This window comes from Cibotium barometz, chromosome 11 (genome assembly GCF_041138505.1).
Source record: "Cibotium barometz isolate CiBa-2024 chromosome 11, ASM4113850v1, whole genome shotgun sequence".
In the NCBI taxonomy this organism is placed as follows: domain Eukaryota; kingdom Viridiplantae; phylum Streptophyta; class Polypodiopsida; order Cyatheales; family Cibotiaceae; genus Cibotium; species Cibotium barometz.
Window position 1 is genome coordinate 28,690,991 of NC_141056.1, and position 22,575 is coordinate 28,713,565.

General features: G+C 41.2%; 1 pseudogene across 1 annotated transcript; it reads left to right on the top strand.

Moving 5' to 3' along the window:
• The first annotated feature begins 3,837 nt into the window (after window positions 1–3,837).
• LOC147634010 (dammaradiene synthase pseudogene) lies at window positions 3,838–6,177 on the top strand (annotated as a pseudogene). Its single transcript, XR_015266873.1, has one exon. The product of XR_015266873.1 is annotated as a dammaradiene synthase pseudogene (transcript).
• Window positions 6,178–22,575: the final 16,398 nt, after the last annotated feature.

Here is a 22,575-nt window from a genome sequence, read left to right on the forward strand (position 1 = left end):
CCTAATTGGATCTCATCACTACACTGGTTGGGCGGTTGGCTAACCCATGGGACTGGATGGGGTTAGGCTGGACTCATGGATCCGTAAAACGAGACTCAATTTCTGTATAGAACGATAGATGAGGTAAATCTTGGATAAAAATTGTTCTATGGAAAAGAATCAACGGCTGTGCCTCTCAATGAGGAAAAAGGGTTGGTCTCTATGATCCAAGTACAATCTTTTCCCTGATCTGACTATGGGACTTACGGGTTCAATCAGATCAGTTCAGTTAGTTTAGGCTTTCGACTACGTTAGAGAAAAGTTATCCTGGAGGAATCGCCCGTGCTTTCCGGGCAAGGGAAGTTTTTTCGGATTCGGATTTGAAAGAACCGACGGATTAGTCTCTTGTCCGGATATCCGTGGGCGAGGCCCCGAGTGTGGGACCCTGCCCCGTGCAAGAAGTGCTACTTTCGCTGCTAGCACCCCTGAATTCGTTGCGAGGTGGGGACAGGGATCTCACAAAAGTTGTCATTCTTGAGGATTCTTTAGTGTGCATGCATTGGTGGTAGTAGCTCACCATCCATGGAGGATGATGATTCATGCATGATGGAGAACTTATGTTAGATGGTGGATGCTGATGGAAGTGTTCTCATGGATGCCCAAGGAAACCATTTAAAAAACCGCTTACAAACCTTGGTCAATGAAACTTTCAAATCTCATTTATCAAGCAAAAGTGGACCAAGAAAAAGTGAGGCACAATGAGATGACCCTTGAAGAGGTGCATTTTTATCACAATGAAGGATCCAAAGACGTTAAGACCCCAACCTCTACCCTTGAAATTAATATCCGTGTAGGAGCATTAACAATCAGACAATGATGTTCATAAGTAGCCTGATAGATAGAGAACAATGAAATGTTGCTTGACATAAAATCTAAACGCTAAAACTGGATCCAAGTTCTGTGGTCAAGGATGATCTTGCTTATTCCCATGAATCTAGAGATTCAAAATGATGAAGGCTATGAGTAAGGTAAATTGTCTGCAAGAATTAAAGACACCTAAATTAACAAGAAGTAAGGGTCCTCAATTGGGAAAATGGAAAGAATCATTGTGAGCAATATGGATAAAATGTGGTGGAAGCCAAGGTAAAATTACCCTCTTTGCAATCCATCAGTCGTGCATCCTCCAACATGGTATTTGGGACCCCCGAGAGCTCGTAAAATGAGAAAATATGACCAAGGAATGAATTTTACCATTTCAAACTTTCACAATCCATTCCATGCTTGTCCTCCACCAATGATGGAGATCTACCTTGCACCATAGTGCCTGCCATCTTGTGTAGATGGACCAACCTCTTGTGTATATTGAACCCAAATCATCTTACCCATGTGAAGGCCTCTTGTCTAATTAACAATGCCCTCACATGTGAAATGCCCTTTCACATTTGGGTTGCCACATCCAACTATTTTATTTCCACATTCTCACACATCTTGCTAACTCCTCATGGTGGTGACCTAGTCCTCATCGTCTCATCACCTCCCTTACGGTTTTTAAAATTTTAAACCCATTTGTTCCCAAATCATGGCCACATAAACTTCTAATCTAGTTTTCAATCATCACCACATAAACTGCAAACCCATTTTTCAACCCATATGTTCCTAAATCATTGCCACCTAAACTTCTAATCAAGTTTTCAATCATCCCCACATAAACTTCAAACCCATTTTTCAACCCATATGTTCCCAAATCATTGCCACATAAACTTCTAATCCATTTTTAATCTTTTAAACAACTTGTGGCCTTATCCTTCCATTACATTACGACCTAGGTGAGGGATGTTTATTTAGCATGCCAAGAGCCATTCCATTGCCACCTCACCATAGCACATTGCCACCTAAGCCTAGTTTATTATACCACCTCACTGTAGCACACTCACAATAGCACATTGTCACCTAAGACTATATTATTATATCACCTCACCAAGGGTTGTCATATCCCTTCAGGTCATTTCCATCTCATATTATACTATAATTTCAAGTTTATATTCCTAAGGGTGGCCACCTGAGTGAGCATGTCCTCACACCAAGGAATGCAATCTAGGCATTATGTGCCACATTATCAATGCTTTATCACCAAGGGTTTTCACAACCTCTCAACTCATTTCCACTTGAAATTATACTCATATTTCTTGAAATTATACTCAAATTTTATTTTTAAACTCCCTAAGGGTGGCTATGTGCTTGGGAGGTTCGTAAACCCTATGTTTCACGTGCGTTCAAGGCCTATTTTAAAAATCCCTTATCTATGAATTTTTCATGAATAAAACATACCCTTTTTCTACTCAACCTGTAAATACCCCCTTTAAATGGTACCCTTCTGTATGTAAAAAATATGTAAAAAATGGATTTTAAAAATCCCTTCTGTTGAACCCACGTGCTACGTTTACATATTTATAAGTGACCCTCCCCCCTCCCCCCGGCTATGTCAATGACTATGACCTCACACCAAATGTCGGCATTGCCTGCCACCTCTTTAGTGTTGTGTGCTACCTCATCAAAGTTTTAATCACCAAGGGTTGCCACATCCCTTCAACCCATTACACCCTTAACTTTTTACTCCACTTTTCAATTTTGTATCCCTTATGGTGAAAACTTTAGTGAGTGCCACCTCATACCAAGGGTTGCTACCACAAGGCATTGTGTGTATCGCTTGAGGGAGTACGACATCATCTCCTTATTTCATGGCCACCTCACTAATTTTGCCACATCATCCCTAGAAATGACATAATCCCTAGAAATGACACCACTTAATGCATCTTAATTTTGTGAAGACCCCACCTAGTCCAACTCGATAATCCTTGAAATCGAAAGATTTACATGCATGTGACTTTGAATAAGGCCCACACGTGTTCTTTTGCGTAGACAAGTCTAAAGGTAGACTCTTGTACTAAAAGTTATACATGAAGGAGCATCAAAATTTGAAGGGCGAGATGAGACCCCTACTAAAATTGCGAGCTCATATTGAACTTGCATTTGTTTGTTAAGGAATTGGAAAGGCATATTATTAGTATTTTATTAAAAAAAACCATGCCATTCTTTCAAAAGGCTACAGTTGTTGTAAGTTGTAAAGGATAAGTAGAATAATAGGCGTTATAAAAACAACTTCAATCAAATTTTGAACCGAAAGTTTTAGAAATTATAAGATTTTGAGTTTTTTTTTTAAAGATTATTCAAAATGGAGCTTTTCTTTTTGAAGGGTAAAATTTCATGTCCCGTTGTCACGTGAGTCCGACACAGAACGAAAACTTTGTGTGCTTGTAGCTGCAGGATTTTGCGGTTTGGAAAGTGACTCAGGTACTCCAATGAAATTAGACTATTTGTTTGAATTCTTCTTTTTCAATCATTTCATTCTTATTCCCTCCTCCAATGCTTAATTAATCTGCATTGCCCCTGCAATCACCTGCTTTTGTTTATTACTTGACCACTCCTCAATCTGGAGCCAGGTAGTCGAGGCAGAGAGAAATCAGGTATGAAAATGCAGAGAGAAATTAGAAGCTATAAATTTCACGGCCGGTTTGAGAACCTTGTTTAGCTACCGTGTCTTCAATCCACCTGTTGTTTCCAAGCATTTAAGGAGTAATTAAGCATTCCGACTTTAGATTAGAATAACAATTCTGATGCGGTCTAGTTTGTTTTTCTGGAGAGTTGAGAACATCAGGTGCAATAATATTGAGTTTAGTTATCCGAGGATTTGATTATCTAATATAATTTCTGAAATTCGAACAGGTTGCGCATCTTAATGTATTGAATTTTCTGGATGGTATGTGGATGATGGTGAGGATACTTACTTCTTTCTTGTATGATCAGCAGGGTAAATTTTGGTGGAGAGCAAATAATTAATTCGTGGGCAAAGATGATGCCATACAGTCAAGAGTTTTACAATGAAGTGGAAGCTCTGAAATTCAACGATGATCGAACTCTGGATGAGGCCATCAAGCGCAGCCAAGATTTCCTGCTCTCCAAGCAGCACCCAGAAGGCTTTTGGTGGGCCGAATTAGAGAGCAATGTTTCCATCACTGCTGACACTGTTCTCTTGTACAAGATCTTAGGCATAGATGGCAGCTACCCAGTCCACAAGATGGAGAACTACATAAGGAGAAATCAGCGCAGCCATGGCGGGTGGGAGCTTTGCTATGGAGATGGTGGTGAGCTGAGCGTCTCCATTGAAGCTTACATTGCACTGCGATTGCTAAACGTTCCTACTACCGATCCAGCACTACAGAAGGCTCTGAGATTTATCATCTGTCGAGGAGGTGTGACTAAGGCTAGGATATTCACCAAGCTGTGTTTGGCTATGCTAGGGTGCTTTGATTGGAAGGGGATACCTTCTTTGCCAGCTTGGGTTATGCTGTTGCCGAGCTGGTTTTTGACAAATATATATGAAATGTCTAGCTGGGCGAGGGGATGTACAGTGCCTCTGGTTGTGGTGTTTGATAAGAAGCCAGTGTTCAGGGTCACTCCGCCGGCGTGTTTTGATGAGCTTTACGTGGAAGGAAGGAAGCAGGCGAGCGTGACCGCGTCCTTCCGACGCAACTGGACGGATTTCTTTGTGGTGGTGGATTACGCCCTCAAGGCGGCGGAGAGATGGGGGATGGTGCCGTTCAGAGAGCGGGGGCTTAGAGAGGCCGAGAAATGGGTGGTGGAGAGGCAGGAGGATACGGGCGATTGGGCGGGCATCTTTCCAGCCATGTTCTACTCCATACTTTGTCTGAAGACGCTGGGCTACGAGGTGACAGATCCGGTGCTTCACAGAGGCCTTCTCGCCCTCAAAGGTTTCTCAATGGAAACTGCCGATCAATACTGGGTGCAGCCATGCGTGTCGCCTGTGTGGGACACCGCGCTGGTCGTCAGATCGCTCGTTGAGTCTGGCATGCCGCCTGATCATCCCGCCCTGCAGCAGGCCGGAGAATGGCTACTCAAAAAGCAGATCACCCAGCATGGAGATTGGTCCTTCAAGAATCACTCCGGCTACACGGGTGGCTGGGCCTTCGAGTTCTCCAATAGATGGTACCCAGATGTGGACGACAGCGCGGTTGTCGTCATGGCCCTGGACGCCCTCAAACTCCCTAATGAGAGCGTCAAGCAAGGTGCCATCGCCCGCGCCGTCAACTGGATCAACTCCATGCAATGCAAAGCCGGCGGCTGGGCGGCCTTCGACAAAGACAATGACCAGGACTGGCTGAACTCCACTCCCTACGGTGATCTCAAAGCCATGATCGACCCCAACACCTCCGATGTCACGGCCAGAGTTCTCGAAATGGTGGGAAGGTTAAAGCTCAGCCGCAGCCTCAGAGGCGCCCCGAGCGTAGTGACTCCCCCGGAGTCCATCTCTAGAGGCCTCGCCTACCTTAGAAAAGAGCAGGAGAAAGAAGGCTGCTGGTTTGGGAGATGGGGCGTCAACTACATCTACGGGACGTGCGGCGTGCTGGTTGCATTATCTCTAGTTGGATCCTCAACACATAAAGAGGAGATCGCGAGGGGAGCCAAATGGCTGGTCGAAGTGCAGAACACCGGCAACAACAGTATAGAGGACGGAAGCTGGGGTGAAACCTGCTGCAGCTACAACGACCCTGCTCTCAAAGGCAAGGGCGATGCCGGCACTCCTTCTCAAACGGCATGGGCACTCATGGGATTGCTTGCTGCAGGAGACGCTCTTGGCAAGTATGAGGTAGACTCCATTGAACATGGCGTAAGATATCTCTTGAGCAAGCAGAGAAGAGATGGGTCTTGGCACGAGGCGAGCTTCACTGGAACAGGCTTTCCTGGGCATTTCTACCTCAAATATCACTTCTACGCCCAGCATTTCACTCTCACGGCTCTGGCACGATACCGTTCTCGTCTGGAAGCCAAGCAAATTGTGCCTTCACGTTAGAGTATACTGCACGTTTGCATCATGCCTGCCCATGCACGGCCGTCATGGCTCATGTCTGTTTTTCCGGCGATTAATTGGCCGTTAAATACAGTCACTCCGCCACTAATTATTTTGGTGGAGGTGAAATCACAAGATTATGCATTATTATTTTTAAATAAACCATCATCCTTGGATCATCATGTTATAATGCCACATGACATAGCCAACATGTCACATGGCATGTATGCAATTGCTAATTCTGTAGCCTCCTACCATTAATCAAAGTATCATCTATTCAGTCTAATTATTTGTGTTGTCTCCCTATTAAGTCTCCGTTAATCAACTTACTCAGGCCTCCAAGCCTGTCTGTTCTTGATTTTTACACTTTAATACATTGGAAATTTATTTGGCTGCTCGTAAATGTGCTCTCTCTCTCTCTCTCTCTATATTAAGTCTCAATTAATCAACGTCTTACTCAGGCCTCCAACAGCTAGCCTGTCTGTTCTTGAAATTTACGTAGCTTTTCGTGCTATTATATTACGCAGTTAATGTAATTAGCACTACTAATCATACTATATGGGGCTTGCTCCCATCATCCTACCATGTTCGGCGACTTCCTGCATCTGAGTTTTAGGTCAAAGTTTGAGAACTCAAATTACACGCACATTTTGGCGCGGTGACTAATGACCAACGAGTTTCTGATTTCCACGACGGTTTAGCTTGATTAAGATGGTAAGCATAACTAAGTAGCTTTTGAGATCAGAAGCTGTAGGTGTGTTTCCATGGTCATACCTGCATATACAAGGTGCCTCTGCAAAAGGACGCCTTTATGTTCCCTCACCTGACTCCAACAACGTGGTACTGGTTTGGAATAAATCGAATCTAAATTCTATCCTACCTTTATATACTCTAATAATTTTCTTTTCCAAACCAAAACGTTCTTTTCTATTAATTAATCAATAGAACCTCAGTATCAACGTGTCAGCATCAAATTATCAACCTACTCTTCTATTGTTCTCAAGGTGTTTTTGTTCCCAATAATATACTTATTGTTCTTTTTTGGATCAATAATAAGTATTATATACTGACTGACTGAAAAGGACCAAATACACTTTATGACAAAAAGGATCTGGGTTTCTCTTAGAGTCCCCTACACTTCACTTAAGAGTTTACACCTTACTCTTCTATTGTTTTTTTTTTGAAGTAAATATATATAGTATTAACAAAAGAAAACCTTCACAAAAAGTTCTTGACCATATCCATATCAAGATCTTTCACACTACAATTCGAGGTGGGTTAAAGTAACGGGACCACCAAATTCCAAGACTGAGAAAGGAGTTTCTTGTTATTCTTACACATCCTTCCCACTGGAGAAGATATAGCATCTCCTTCCATTTTCCACACAGGAACCTACAGAGTGAGGAGTTTGTTATCTTTAAAGGACCAGAGGAAAACAACTTGTTTCTTCAGTTAAATCCCATCCATGCCCCTTTTTGATAAACATAGGAGTTTCAACGATTTCTCTAAACATTATGGCCCAGAATTCTTCTTGAGATAAGCATTTGGGTAGGAGTAAGGCAATCCTAGCTGAAGTGTGAGAAATACCTAGCCCCCCATCAGCCTTAGGTAGGCTTGTTTTCTCCCATGCTAAACCAGGCAAGAATCCTCGTTGTGTTGCCTTTATTTCTCCAAAGGAAGTCCCTTATGGGGCTCGTAATTCTCTTCCATTGAGCTTTCCCAAAGTTGATCATCACTAGGGCTAAAAACATGATATAAGCATTCAGGAATGTGTTACAGATTGCAAGTCTATCATGGAAAGGGACTTTCACCCCTTCCCATTTCTTAAGTTTCTCTAGAAATCTCTCAATAGCTGACTTAGATAATTGTTTATCAGTGATATCCACATCAAAAGGTATTCCCAGATGTCTACCAACCTAGCCCCTCCTAACTACCTTACATCCCCATCTCTAAATATCAAAGTCATTATCCTGTGTTAGACTGATCATTTTGGTTTTTTTGGATGTTACACTTGGACCCAGAGGCATCAACAAACTCTTGAATAATGGATAAGGACAATATCAAATTATCCCCCTCAGCTTTAAGAAAAAGCAAGGAGTCATCAACGCAAAACATTGGATGATCAATTGCTCCCCCTCTTTTAGCTTTTGACCAGTAACCCTACCTTTCTCACACGCCTCTTCTAAAGCCACAATGAGGGGATGGAAGGCAATGGAAAACAGAAGAGGGGCTAAAGGGCGTCCTTGTTTGACATACCTCCTGATTTCAAAACCCCCAACTATTCTACCATTTAAAAGAAGACTAGAGTATCCCCCCAAAGACACAGTATATATACAAGAAGTAATCCTAGGGCCAAATCCCGATTTCTCCCATTACTCTTGCCACATAAGACCAATAAATCGTATCATAAGATTTTTCTAGATCAAGCTGAGGCATTATACACTTCTAATTAGTTCTTATCATCGCTCGCTACATCTCTCCCAATCATAGCAGCCAGAATGTTGTCATAAATGGATATGCCCTTTATAAACCCATGTTGATTCCTAGATATCACCTTTTGAATCACTGGCATGTAATCCCTAAGGCAATGACTTTGGCCAAGATTTTATATACCACTGTTAAGAGGGTAATAGGTCTCCAGTGGTTAAATCTGCGCAGCAAGCAACCTATTTTGGGATGAGCTTCACCACCCCCTCCTTCAGGTCTTTATCCAAGACCCCATGACTGAAAGCTTGGCTACACATTCTCCAAATTATATCCTTCATAGAGGGCCAAAATGATATGAAAAACTCTACAGAAAGACCATCCCACCCTGGAGATTTTTCCTTGCCTGACATAGTAATGGCTACCCAACATTCATCTAGTTCTATGTTCCTTTCCAACCAATTGGCCTCCCACCCTGGAGATTTTTCCTTGCCCGACATAGTAATGGCTACCCAGCATTCATCTAGTTCTATGTTCCTTTCCAACCAATTGGCCTCTCCTGTATCTATGCAATGCTTTACCAATCAGGGAGTTTTACTTTCTGGACTGTATCTTATTCTGGAGTCATCCTCCTTTAGGCTCAAAGTGGATCCTAAATAATCTACCCATTTCCTGGCCACCTCCTCTATATCCTGAATTTCTACCCCATTCTCATCCCTTATACTTCCCACAATCCCTGTTGTCTCTCTCTTGGTTTAGCTTAAATAGTTGACTTTTAGGTCTCTTATTGGAGGAAAAGGCATTCCTTTTAAAAGCACCCATTATGTACCTTGCTAATTTGTTATCTTCCTCTTTGAGGCTTAGTTGACAGCTTATGTATAGGCATATTTCTTCCTCTGAGAGTTTCCCTAGTTGTCTTTTCCTCTATAGAGCTTTCAGTTTCTCACTCCACTTCTTCCTATTCTCTTTCTTCGCATATGCTATCAATTTTCCTATCTTCCGTATAACTCCTTGCATCTCACTCAAAAATGCCCTCCAGGCTCCTTCCCTAATGCCTCTTGTCCTTAGTCTACTTATTGCTTCTTTAGTGCTTTTTACAGCTCATTTTTCAATAGGGAGTTATTTATTCTTAATTTTCTGGATGGAAAATGTCTTAGTTTTTCATCATCCCCACTTTCTACATGCCACCCCCATATTAAGGGCATGTGGTTAGATAGAGCAGAGGAATTATCTATCCAAATTTCCAAAGTATGAGGTACCCAAGTAGCGTGGTGACTTAAAAAAACTCTGTCCAGCCTAGAAGAAGAACCAAAGTACTGTAAACTGAAGTATGTGTCCAAGATCATTCCTCCATTCACCAAGACTCCAACCATCTACCAGACCCGGCCTTCCTCTGAGTTCTCCCCATTTCCTCTTCTCTTGCCCCATAGGATGGTGCTTCCTCCACACCTATCAGCTATAGCTTCTACCATATTAAAATCTCCCATAAGGATCCCCAAGAATTGCATGTTAAGACCTGATAGTTAGTTCAATATCCTTCCCCTTTCTTCGTAATTATGAGGTCCATAAACATTAATAACCCAAAATCTATCACCCTCTGCCTAGAATTCTACCACAACCAGGGCTCTACCATTGGGGTGGTTAGCAATAAGACAAGGCTTCAAGGATTCCGTTATGATAGTCATAACTCCACTGTACCCTTTATCAATGCCCCCATGATACACCACCCAATCCTGAAATCTCTCCCTTCTAACCTCCTTTCTACCAAAAAGGTTATGTTCTTGTATGGCCAGCAACACAAAGACAGCTTCCATTCTTTCACCAAACCCCAAAAAGTTGCATTTTTCCTTTTATCATTGATGCCCTTAACATTCCATGTAGCCCCCTTGATCTCATCCTTGTTAATCATTGAATAGCTGTCTCAGGAACCATCTCCTCCTCTTGACTATCTTCATTAGGGTGAGGATTCTGGGCCATCTGCCAATAATCAGTTTCCACATGTCTATTGAATTCTCCCATCGAAGAGGGCTCACCATCCATTCCCCCTAGAGGGCTAAACTGGTTAGAGTACACCACATGGCTAGGAATCTTGGGGAAATTAAATATACCCTTCTCTTTTTCAGAATACCTATTTCTGGGTCTTCTAGCTTCTTCTTTGGTTACTCTAAGATTGCTTTTGCTCATGGGTTTTTCTATCACCTTAGTCCATCCCTCGTCTTTGCAACTACTCCCTTGAGGGTCCTGAGCCCCTTTCCCCTTATCCTCTTTAACCTTGCTCCCTTCCTTTTCTACATTATTTGGTCTCACCCCCTTAAGGTCCCTGTCCTCCTCAATATCTTCCTTCTCCTTATTTTTGTAATGAGCATCACAAAATCTAGCTATGTGCCCTAGATCACCACATTTGAAGCAGGCTCTAGGGAAAGGCTTGAATTTGAGGGCTAAGTCAATTTTGCCCAAATCCCCAAGATCTATTTCTAGAGTTTTCGGAGTTTTGGAGCTTGTATTCCATGAGATACATATGTTGTTTGCCTGCTGACGGCCTGACTCATCTTCCTTGGGGATAAATAGAGGTGAAGGTGGACCCAAAGATTTTGCCAGTTCTTCCAATGCCAGTTGAAGCCAGGGAGGGAGACCTACTAGTTCTACCCACACAGGGCAGGCATTTTTCTTCAGACTATGGTTCACATCAAATAGGGGGTAAAATGGGATTGCATGCACTAGCTTGGGGCCCATAAACAAAGGCGCTTTAGAGAAAATATCAGAGACAACCTATCCTTTAGAGAATAGGACATCAAAAAAACCTTTCCCTAGATAAAAGGTCTGTACCACCACCTTTTCATGCAGAACATCATCAAGCCAACTCTGGAAACGTCTCAGTAGTACCTAGGGCACCTAGGGCACCTAAAGTACCATGGTTGCACAAATTCATCCATCAAGCCAACTCTGGAAACGTCTCAGTGGTACCTAGGGCACCTAAAGTACCGTGGTTGCATAAATTCATCCATCAGGATATAGCAACCTATGGGGTAACACATGAATAACAATGTCATTTTACAACCCCCCTTGACATTGTTTGTAATATCTTGAATCCCCAAGCCATGTCGATGACATATGAAAAGTGGAGCTCACAGGCTTTTAGTGAAGATGTCTGCCATATTGTCCTCAGTGGAACAATAGATGAGGTCAATGAAGCCATCCTGTATACAATCCCAAACATAATGATAGTGATTCTCAATGTGTTTCATGCGGGCATGAAAGACATGATTCTTCCCAATGGCAATGCGACTCATACTGTCACAAAAGATAGAGTTGGCCTCACCACCATGTGCATGATGTAAATCATACATAAGCTTCCTTAACCACATAACCTCTGTAGTGGTTGCATTTGCGGCTTTGTATTCTGCTTCACTTGAGGAAAGAGAAACACGGTCTTGCTTCTTTTTACTGAGCCAATATATGCATGCTGAACCCAATGAGAAGCAATATCCACTTGTTGATCTTCTATCATCCATGTCCCTTGACCAATCTGAGTCCGTGAAACCACTCAAAGAAACATCACAAGGTGAAGCATAATGCAATCCAAATGAAAGAGTGCCCTATAGATATCTGAGAACCCTCTTGGTTGCATTCCAATGTGTGACTGTGGGACAATGCATGAACTGACTAAGCAACCCTGCAGCATAGGCAATATCTGGCCTGGTAGAGCACAAATAGATGAGGCTCCCCACTAACTGCCTGTAAAGTGTGCCATCAAACTTCTCAGCTGTGTCATGCTTTGTAAGCTTGAGGCCTTCTTCCAATGGAGTGTCCACAGGTTTGCATTCTTCCATCTTAAACTTCTGCAAGACCTTTAGCATACTTTGTCTGTGACATGCATATCCCCTCCTGGGTCTGCCAAAACTCAATGCCAAGACAATAATGCAATAAACCCAAATCTGTCATATCAAAGGTCTGACATAAGGCGGCCTTGATGGCTGCAATTTGCTATGTATTACTTCCAGTGAGTAATATATCATCCACATAAAGCACCAAAATCAGCAAATCTGAATTTTCTTGTAGAACATAGAGGTTAGACTCTGTATGTGTGTTCACAAATCCTTGGGACAACAAATACTGATGTATCTTGTGATACCATGCACGAGGTGCTTGTTTGAGCCCATATAACGCCTTGCGTAGCCTGCATACCTTGTGCTCTTGTCCCTTAACCTCAAATCCTTGGGGCTGCTGCACATAAACCTCCTCCTTCAAATCTCCATTCAAGAAGGCCGTCTTGACATCCATCTGAAAGACGGACCAACCATAATGTGTAGCAAGAGAGATGATGGAACGAATGGTAGTCATCTTGGCTACCAGAGCATTAGTCTCCTCATAGTCTATTCCCTCTTCTTGAGCATACCCCTAACCTTGCCTTGTGCTTCTCAACAGTACCATCTGCATGATACTTAACCTTATAGATCCATTTTGTGCCAACAACTTTCTTCCCAATTGGTCTATCAACAAAATCCCATGTGGCATTCTTCTCAATGGAACTAATCTCTAATTCCATGGCCTTCTGCCATGTGGGATGTCCCTTTGCATCCTCAAACTTCTGAGGCTCTAGTTCAGCATCCATCACTGAGGCCATCAATGCATAATTCACTTGAGATGGGGAATTCTTTGTGGCTGTCCTGATTCTGCATAAAATTGGCTGTCCTTGGTGTCTCTAAGTGTCAACTGTGCCCATTTTGGAATAGAAATTTCTGCATTAAAATATGCATTTGACACTCTTGTCATCAAGCTTTGTTCTTTGTTGGGCTAGAACTAAAGCATATGTAATCGATCCAAAAATTCTGAAGTGATGAACCTTGGGCTTGTACCCATGAAATGCCTCAAATGGAGTCTTATCAACCAAAGCCTTGGTTGGGCATCTATTCAAAATGTATGTGGCTGTAGTAATGGCCTCTCCCCAGAATCCCTTTGAGATCTTCTTATATTTTAGCATGCATCTAGTCATCTCGATGAGTGTCCTATTCTTCCTTTCGGAAATAGGATTATGCTGAGGTGTGTATTCCACTGTCAAATGATGCTTGATGCCACATTCCTGCAAGTACCCCTCAAAGGCATTTGAGGTATACTCTCCCCCTCTATCTGAACAAAGTGTTTGTATCTTTGAATTGGTTTGATTCTCAGCCATAGCCTTGAATATCTTGAACCAATAAAATACTTCTAATTTATGCTTCATGAGGAAAAGCCAAGTGAACCTGGAATGATCATCAATAAAGGTAACAAAATACCTTGCCACTCTATGAGTAGTCACATTCATGGGGCCACACACATCACTGTGCACTATCTATAATACTCTTGTTGCTTTGACATCACCCTTGCCATCCTTCTTGAAAGGTAGGCGGTGTAATTTTCCAAGAGCACACCCTTCACACACTTCATGAGCTGGTTGCTGTAATTTAGGCATCCGAATGACCATCTTGTTGTTATACAAGTAGGTCAATGCCCGGTGATGAACATGGCCAAACCTTGCATGCCATAAATCACCCTGAGAAGCACATGATACAGCCACAGCATGCTAAGTATAGGGCTGAGCATCAAGCTTGTACAACCCTTTCTCATATAAGTACCTGTAGCCATAATAGCATAACCCTTCTTGGGATCCTTAATCCGGCATTGGCCATCCTGGAACTCCACCAACATGTGTTGGTCATGAGCAATGGAAGAAACTGAAATGCTCAAGATTCTTTTTTGAATCCGGCACATACCAAACATCACGGATGTATTGTTTCTTCCCTGAACCATCTAAAAGAATAGGAACACATCCCACTCCTGTGATGTCTTGTGTAGCATCATTTGCACAAATCACCTGTCTGCCACCATGAATAGGTGTGATCTCCTCAAACCAATCTCTATGGTGTGTCGTGTGCCTTGATGCACCACTGTCCAAATACCATGTGTTAGTGGTAGCCAAAGATGCATCAAGTGTCCCTAGCACTGGCTCAATAAGAGCATGGGCATGTGCATGAACATGTGCACTGCAATCACTGCATTCCCCCCTTGTGTCAATGATCTCATGATCCATTACACCAAAGGCAAAGTCCTTGTCATTCTGTGCATAATGAGCATGAGATGAGGCATTTGAATTTTCAGCCAGAGCAACAATTTATTACTGTTTGTACCTTGCCTCTTCTTCTCATTTGCGATTCTTTTTGGACATTCTGCAATGTAGCAACCTAGCACCTTACCGTAATTGCATCTACCTTTCTTCTTTGGTCCTTGACTAGCATTATTTCTTGTATTCCACTCATTCTTGGGCTGATATGCATGGCTGTTCTTTTTCTGAAAATTACCTCCCTTGGGCTGAAATTTTCCCTTCCCTTCGAAAAGTGCTTGCTCATCTTGGCGGGAAGAATGGGCAAAATTGGAGGTTCTCTCCTCTTCCTGTAAGAGCAGCCCTACCAACTCATCAAAAGAAACAGGGGCAAAATTGGAGGTTCTCTCCTCTTCCTGTAAGAGCAACCCTACCAACTCATCAAAAGAAACAGGGGCAGCCCTGAGCATAATGGTCAAAGAAGTCACAAAAGTACCATAAGAAGGGGCCAGCCTATTGAGAGTATTAGAGACTAACTTTTTGTCCTCCATTTCCTCATCAACACTTGCCAGAGCTGATCTCTAAGATCAATGATCTTTGCAATATGCTCAATGATGGTTTGACCTTCCTCCATCTTCAACTCCTTGAGTTGATTGGCCAATGCAAGAATTCTAGCCTCATTCTTGACATGATACATGCTCTCCAGCTTATCCCATGCCACCTTGGCACTTTTGCATGACTTGATGGTTGACATAATGTGCCTCTTCATTTCACTGAGAGGGCAATCAATGACAAAGCTTGGGCACTCCTTCTATCAAACTTCTTCTACTTATCCAAAAGAGTAGTAGATGGAGAAGCTGGAGTAGAAGGTGTCTGACTTGTAGTGGATGAGCTAGTGCTAGCAAATGCAGCAGGCCTAGTCTCGTCTCCACTCACAATAATTCGCGGCATAAGTGACCACAATGCATAGTTGGGACGTTCTACCTTATCCCCTTTGGTCATGGTGCAAAACTCTCTGAAAGAGACATGGTGACTTCACAAACAACTGACTGCAAATACCTTCAAAGTAAAAACAATGCAATCCAGAGAGCAAATAGGCTCTATGCAATCACTGCAAATGGCATCAACCTCTGCAACCCAAATCTGAAATCTGAAAGTGCACCTCAAGTGCAATAATGCATCCAATCACACTGCCAACACAATCTGAAATTGCAAGCTGGCAATTGTGTCCAAGCAATAGGTATGCCTCTTCACCGAGTTCCTGAGGGCAGGGAGTAGCACGAAGAAAGACGAGCTGAATATTGTAAGAATTTGTAGCCCAGAAAAGTCCAACTTCTGAAGCTTAGCTCAAAATGAAATTTTGAGTGCACAAACAGCTTTGAAAAGGGGGTATTACCCCAAGACACTTAACTACAGAGCTTCTAGATCACCGAGATTGATTCCAGGAGCTTAACTCCACCAAACAGCTTGTAAATTACGCGCACATGTGCGGAAATGCACAAACTAAACAGACCTACTCTTGATAAGCACAGAAAGAGGGTTGAATGCTGGGTGACCTCAAGAAGAGAAGAAACGCAACAACCTTCGCACGAACTGGCTGGAAACAGGATCACGAGCACCACTGGTGGAACACCGGGGAACTTGTTGTGGGGCGATGAGAAGCAAGGCAGAATCCGGGTTCTAGTGGTGACGGGAGCTCTGATACCACATGAAGGAACAAGATGGAGACAAGTAGTGAACACAAGTGAACGAATGTGCTCCACACAGGAAAGCTCCAATAGATGTTTGATAGAATGAGATACAAAGTACTTGGTATATATATTACCCAAGTAGAACATGAAAAATAGACTAAGTCCTAGTCTACTACCCTACAACACCATATCTTTGTATGTCTCTACAACTTCTTCACCAGGTTTGCTGAGACTTTGGTGTATACCTTGGGAGCCGTCTCACGGTTGAGAACTAGCAAAGGATGTAGCCTGCTCAATACCCAATCAGCTTGCAACCTCTTCTTTTCCTAGGTGTCCTCATCATCTTCGCGCATTCTCTTCATTTCCTCTAGGTCCTCAACACCCCAGTTGCCCCTAGCATTGGGCTTTCTCCCCTATGTCCCCCATCCCTTGCAACCAGTCCGCCATGCAAACCGTCAGTCTCCTTGCATGCACGACGTATGTCGCCCTTATTACTGCCATCGGCCACATTCTCAAAGCCCCTTACCATGTAATAATCACCTTTTTGGGATATCACACACACCTCCCCTTATTCTTCTATTGTTCTCAAGGTGTTTTTGTTCCCAATAATATATTTACACTTTACTCTGAAAGTAAAAAATATGTAAGCTTTCAATATAATATAAGGTGTTTTATTTGCATGGGGAGATACATAGGCGTTTTTCAATTCAATATAAGGAGTTTTATTTTCATGTGAGTTGCATATAGGTTTCTCAATCATCTCAATTTTTAAAAGAAGACTATCCCTTCTTACCTAATGATTTCCTTGAGAGAAAAAATAAGGGTCTCCCTCTTAAAAAGTGAACTTCATGATGAAAATTTCAATGTGGGCTGATTGCCCTTCTCTCTTGGCTCTTTTTTATTTTTCCCATTTAAAACAAAACAAAAAATATTTCTTTTTAAACTAATTCTCCTCTCTCTCTCTCTCTCTCTCTCTCTCTCTCTCTCTCTCTCTCTCTCTCTCTCTCTCCATCCCTCTTTTTCTCTCGCTTCCTTCTCCTCTCTTTTCTCCCCTTAAAAAAGGCTCATTTTTATTTTTTTCATTTAAAACAAAACAAAATACCATCAAAAATTTTAATTCTCTCTCTCTCTCTCTCTCTCTCTCTCTCTCTCTCTCTCTCTCTCTCTCTCTCTCTCTCTCTCTGAAAGATCCCTGCCCCCTCTGCGCAATGGATTCTAGGGTGCTAGCAGCGGGAGTAGCACTTCTTGCGCAGGGCAGAGTCTCCCACTCGGGGCCTTACCCATTAATATCTGGACAAGAGACTAATCTCTCGATTATTTCAAAACCAAACCCAAAAAAACTTCCCTCGCCCAGTAGGCATAGGCGATTCTTCCATAAAAAATTATTCTAATGTAGTCAAGAGTCTTAACTACCCTTTTTCATTTCGACCAAACTCGCAGGTCACATGGCCAGGTCAAGGGATCAACTTGCACTTGGATCATAGAGACCAACCCTTTTTTCCCCGTTAAAAGGCACAGCCATTGATTCTTTTCCATAGGACAAGGATTATCCGTTATTTACTTCAACTATCGTAACTTAATAGAATTGAGTCTTATTTTAGGGATCCATCAGTCTAGCCTAACCCCATACAATCCCATGGGTTAGCCAACCGCCCAACCATTGTGTTGATAGGACCCATTTAGAAGTTTGGTTATGTTTTGTCCCGGGTACCAAGGAAAAGAGTTCCCAGGCCCCCTAGCCGGATCCATGCAAAATACATTTCAGACATACCACTTATGCACCCAATATGAAATTACCTTTCACAGATTCAGCTGTCTTTATAGCAAACTTGAAATGAAACCATAGTATCACTGATCATAGTCCTCCAAAATATCTAGCTTGAAGTCCAATTTTCAATCATTCACTTCATCGGTGTACCTATGGCATCATTGGCAACCAGAACGCTCACCACCTGCTCACTCAGGGGCCTTTTCAATAGTTCCTAGCTTATAGTACTCGGGAATATAATCACATAAAAATCCAGATGGGCTCTCTGTTTACAGATCAGCTAGATCAATCAACAAGATCCATATAAAAGGGTCATGAACTCATCCGTTGGAGTCCAGCAAGGTCAATCAACCAGATCCATGCCCGTTGTTCAGAAAACAACTTCAACTCATTTTCTTCCCGGACGCACGCGTGGGTATCTTCGGCGACCTAGAGCCCGAGCACCGTATGGTCAACACCCTCTAGGCTCCTTCACAGGTCACCTAGCGCTTCACCCATAGGAGGCCGCTTCCTTGGTCCCTCATCCACCGCGCCGGAAGCTCACCATTTTAATCGAACCGAGGCTGGTCAAGACCGAGGTTGACCTTGCCACGCGGCGAGACGTCCTTCATTGACTCTCCGTCAGCTGTTTTGTAACCTTTTCACTTAGGTTCTCACGACCTTAGTCGACAAGATAGTAAAAAATGCTTCCCCAGCATTCTTGACATAAAACAGTCTTTTAAAAGCACATTTCATATACAAATACAGTTTCCAACGAACTCCCATCTTTCCACATCGTTCCATGTCATTTATCATTATTCCACATTCTTCTACATTAATTCACATCGCATCATTTCTCATCTATTCATATCTATTCACATCATCCCACATCCATTCGCATCATTCTATATCCAATCACATCCACTCACATCCATTCCCATCCACTCACATCCATTCCCATCCATTCACATCCACTCACATCCATTTCCATCCATTCACATCCATTCACATCCATTCAGATCATAACACATCCATTCAGATCATAACATCACATCACATCCATTCACCTCACATCACATCTATTTGCATCTATCCATTCACATCATAACATCACATCACATCCATTCACATCCATTCACATCACATCACATCCATTCACATCACATCCATTCCCATCCATTCACATCCATTCAGATCATAACATCACATCACATCCATTCACATCCATTCACCTCACATCACATCTATTTGCATCTATCTATATCTCATCACATCACATCACATCCGTCTACATCACATCACATCCATTCGCATCCATCCACATCACATCTCATCACATCCATCCATCCATCCACATCACATCTCATCACATCCATCTACATCTATCTAGATCTACATCTACATCACATCCATTCGCATCCATCCACATCACATCTCATCACATCCATCCATCCATCCACATCACATCTCATCACATCCATCATCCATCCATCCACATCACATCTCATCACATCCATCCACAGATCTACATCTACATCGCATCCATTCGCATCCATCCACATCACATCACATCACATCCATCCATCCATCCACATCACATCTCATCACATCCATCCATCCACATCACATCCATCACATCAGAAGGTTAGATTCAATACTTAGATTCAATACTTAGAGTGTTGTTGAAGGTTTTAAAAAGGAAAAAATAAACTTTATCAGAAATTTATAGTAAAAACTAAGAAAGAGCATTTATGTATTGTGTTTTCATTCCTTAAGCTTCATTAATGAAGACTTGTGAGGATCGATGAATTGGATTCTATAGATGGACATCCTATGTTTAAATCTAAATTTCCATTAAATCTGAATTTCCGTTCACTTTTTGGATCCTTGATCCTCTAAGGGATTCCAAATTCCTTTTCTAGGGAAACTAAGAATAAATCAATCATACGTTTATTTTTTTTAATTTTTCGAGCCGGGGTCAGAGACGAGCACGCTCGTCTCTGAGACTCGAGCAGAGAAACGCTTTTGTCATTAGCTTCGTCGTCTCGGTCATGAGAACGGTTTCGCTACTTCCTTAAGGCATGACCTTGGAAGACCCATTAACTGGGCGGCATGACAGCGACCAAGAACTCCCGAAGGAGCCCAGGTACTATTGGACTTGCCGTTAGGCTCACCAACTAAAAACTCTGCAAACCTAGCACGTTTTCGGAGATGAATTGCCTTGTCATATGTTCATTCAACTAAGCGTGTTTCTGGTCTTTTTCTGGGAAGTCCTTTTCCCGTTCAGAAAGTACTCCAAGATTCTATCTTCCAAGAATCTAGACCTATACTTCGAATTTCCAAGATTAAAAGTATTCAAAATTATCCAAGTTTTCTTGATGAATATTTTTCACATTCTTTCTCAAATTTCTCAAAACAAGATATACAATATTCTTTTTTTTTAATAAAAGATTCATGGGATTTACAACATCAATTATACCCATATTTCTTCTTCTAGTATAAATACTAATCAAATTATTTAAATAAATCATTTTCGTAATTCTCATAAATTGAATAATTCTAGAAAATTTGTGCATACCCTTCTTTATTTTTCTGACAATTGAAAAACTCCTCTTTTTGCATTAAATTTATTTCCATAAAATGATAATACTCAAAATTCCACTTTTGATAAATAAATAAAAATACTCATATTTTGAAATATGCCGAACATTTCTCTTTTACATTTAAATGTTTGAATCTAGAATATCATGGGAATTCCTCTTTTAAATAAATATATCAAAAATTTCTCTTTTCTCTAATTAAATAAATATGCATAAATACTATAAAAGTATTTTTCATAAATATGACAAAAATTATTTTTTGTGCAAAAAATATCCTAACCTAGAATATGCTAGGAATTCCTCTTTTTGCATTATCTAAAATTATGCATAAAAATAAGATTTATCTCTTTTCTGAGAAATTTTACTAGAGCTTCGCTGCAATTATTGGAAATGTTCAATTTTCTAATTTGAATTAAAAACTTGTAATGAAAATATGATAGAAACTATTCTTTTAAACTAAAATTAGATTTATGCATACATAGCATAATTTTCACCATAATTATAAGCATAATTATGATTAATCCTCTAGATTAACTAAAATAATCATTCCTCATTTCTAAAAAATTTAGCATAACCTCCTTTCAATTTAGGATGAATTTATATGATTTTTCCATACCATAAACAAGATTAAAAGAATTAATCTTTCTTTTTCCTAGATTAAAAATCACGAAAATAACTAATCTCTTTCTCTAGCTTGTCAAGCATAGAGTTTGGCTTAGGATAAAGAGATTATGAATAAGAATCATCCTTCTACCAAGGATTTAGCCATAGGAATGACTAATCTTTCTAAGAGAGATTTTCTTAAAGAAAAACATTAAGATCAAGCATAAAAATTAACATTAATCTAAATAGACATTATGAATCTTTGGGAAAGCTTGATTTGAAGAAAAACCATTACTTTGAAAGCTTCTCAAGCTTTAGAGGGGTTGAGAAGAAGAAAATCATTGAGAGAATTGAAAATAAACCATCAAATTAGGTTTACCTTTGATTTGGGCTTGTTTCTTTGACTAGAAGAGAAGCCCCCAAGCAAGTCCTTGGCCACCAAGAGAGAGAGAGTAATCTCCAAGAGAGGTTGGAGGAGAGAGAAGCTCCAAAACTCTCAAGAGAAGAGGGAATTTGAGAGATAATAGAAATAAGCTAATTTAGAGAAGAGGGAAGCCCCCAAGCAAGTCCTTGGCCACCAAGAGAGAGAGAGAGTAATCTCCAAGAGAGGTTGGAGGAGAGAGAAGCTCCAAAACTCTCAAGAGAAGAGGGAATTTGAGAGATAATAGAAATAAGCTAATTTAGAGAAAATACTGCATGGTAATGCTCCAATATGAAAATACAAAGGAATTAGGGTCTATTTATAGGTGAGGGATGCCACTAACCAAGTCCAACAGGGTTCTAGATCCTTCCAACTTCAATTTGACCCAATTTGGACAAGATTTGGATCAGTTTGACTTCTTTTTTGATCTAGTTTGCATTAGGAGAGAGGAGAGATAAAAATATCACATTTTTTTGAATTAAAAAAGCCAAACAATCATGATAAAAAAGGTGCCTACCTCAAGTGGCTTTCCCTCCTTATTACCAAGGTGTCAAAAATGCATCATTTCACCTAAATATCTCATTTTTTTACTAATATACCTTAGTTTTTAACTAATAAACCTTGTACTCAGTCAACTCTTCATCTTATGTGAGCATTTACTCATTTTTGGGCTATTTTCTTTTATTCATTGTATTTATCTTATCCCAACACTTGGATTAATCCTATTGGCCCTCTGGAACCTTATTTGGACCTTAATCCAAAAATTTCTGAAAATGTGGACCCTTAGGCTAAGGTCCCTTATACACATATTCAATTAATTCCTAATGCACTTTGTAAAGGTAATTTTAAACTTCTGTTTCAGGGGAATTCATCTTAGACATTAGGAGAATTTTTGTATCCAAAAATATCTCAATTTTGAATTATCGCTCTCTAGACATTTTCTCTCTCTAGGCCAAAACAGGGTAAAACAAGATCTTTTTCTATTTCTGAGGGGGGATGATTACAAGAGACTGAAGGGGAGGTTCTTACACCTTTACATCTCAAAAGCTGGAGGGAGGAATCTTACACACTCTCTCTCTCTCTCTCTCTCTCTCTCTCACGCTCTCTC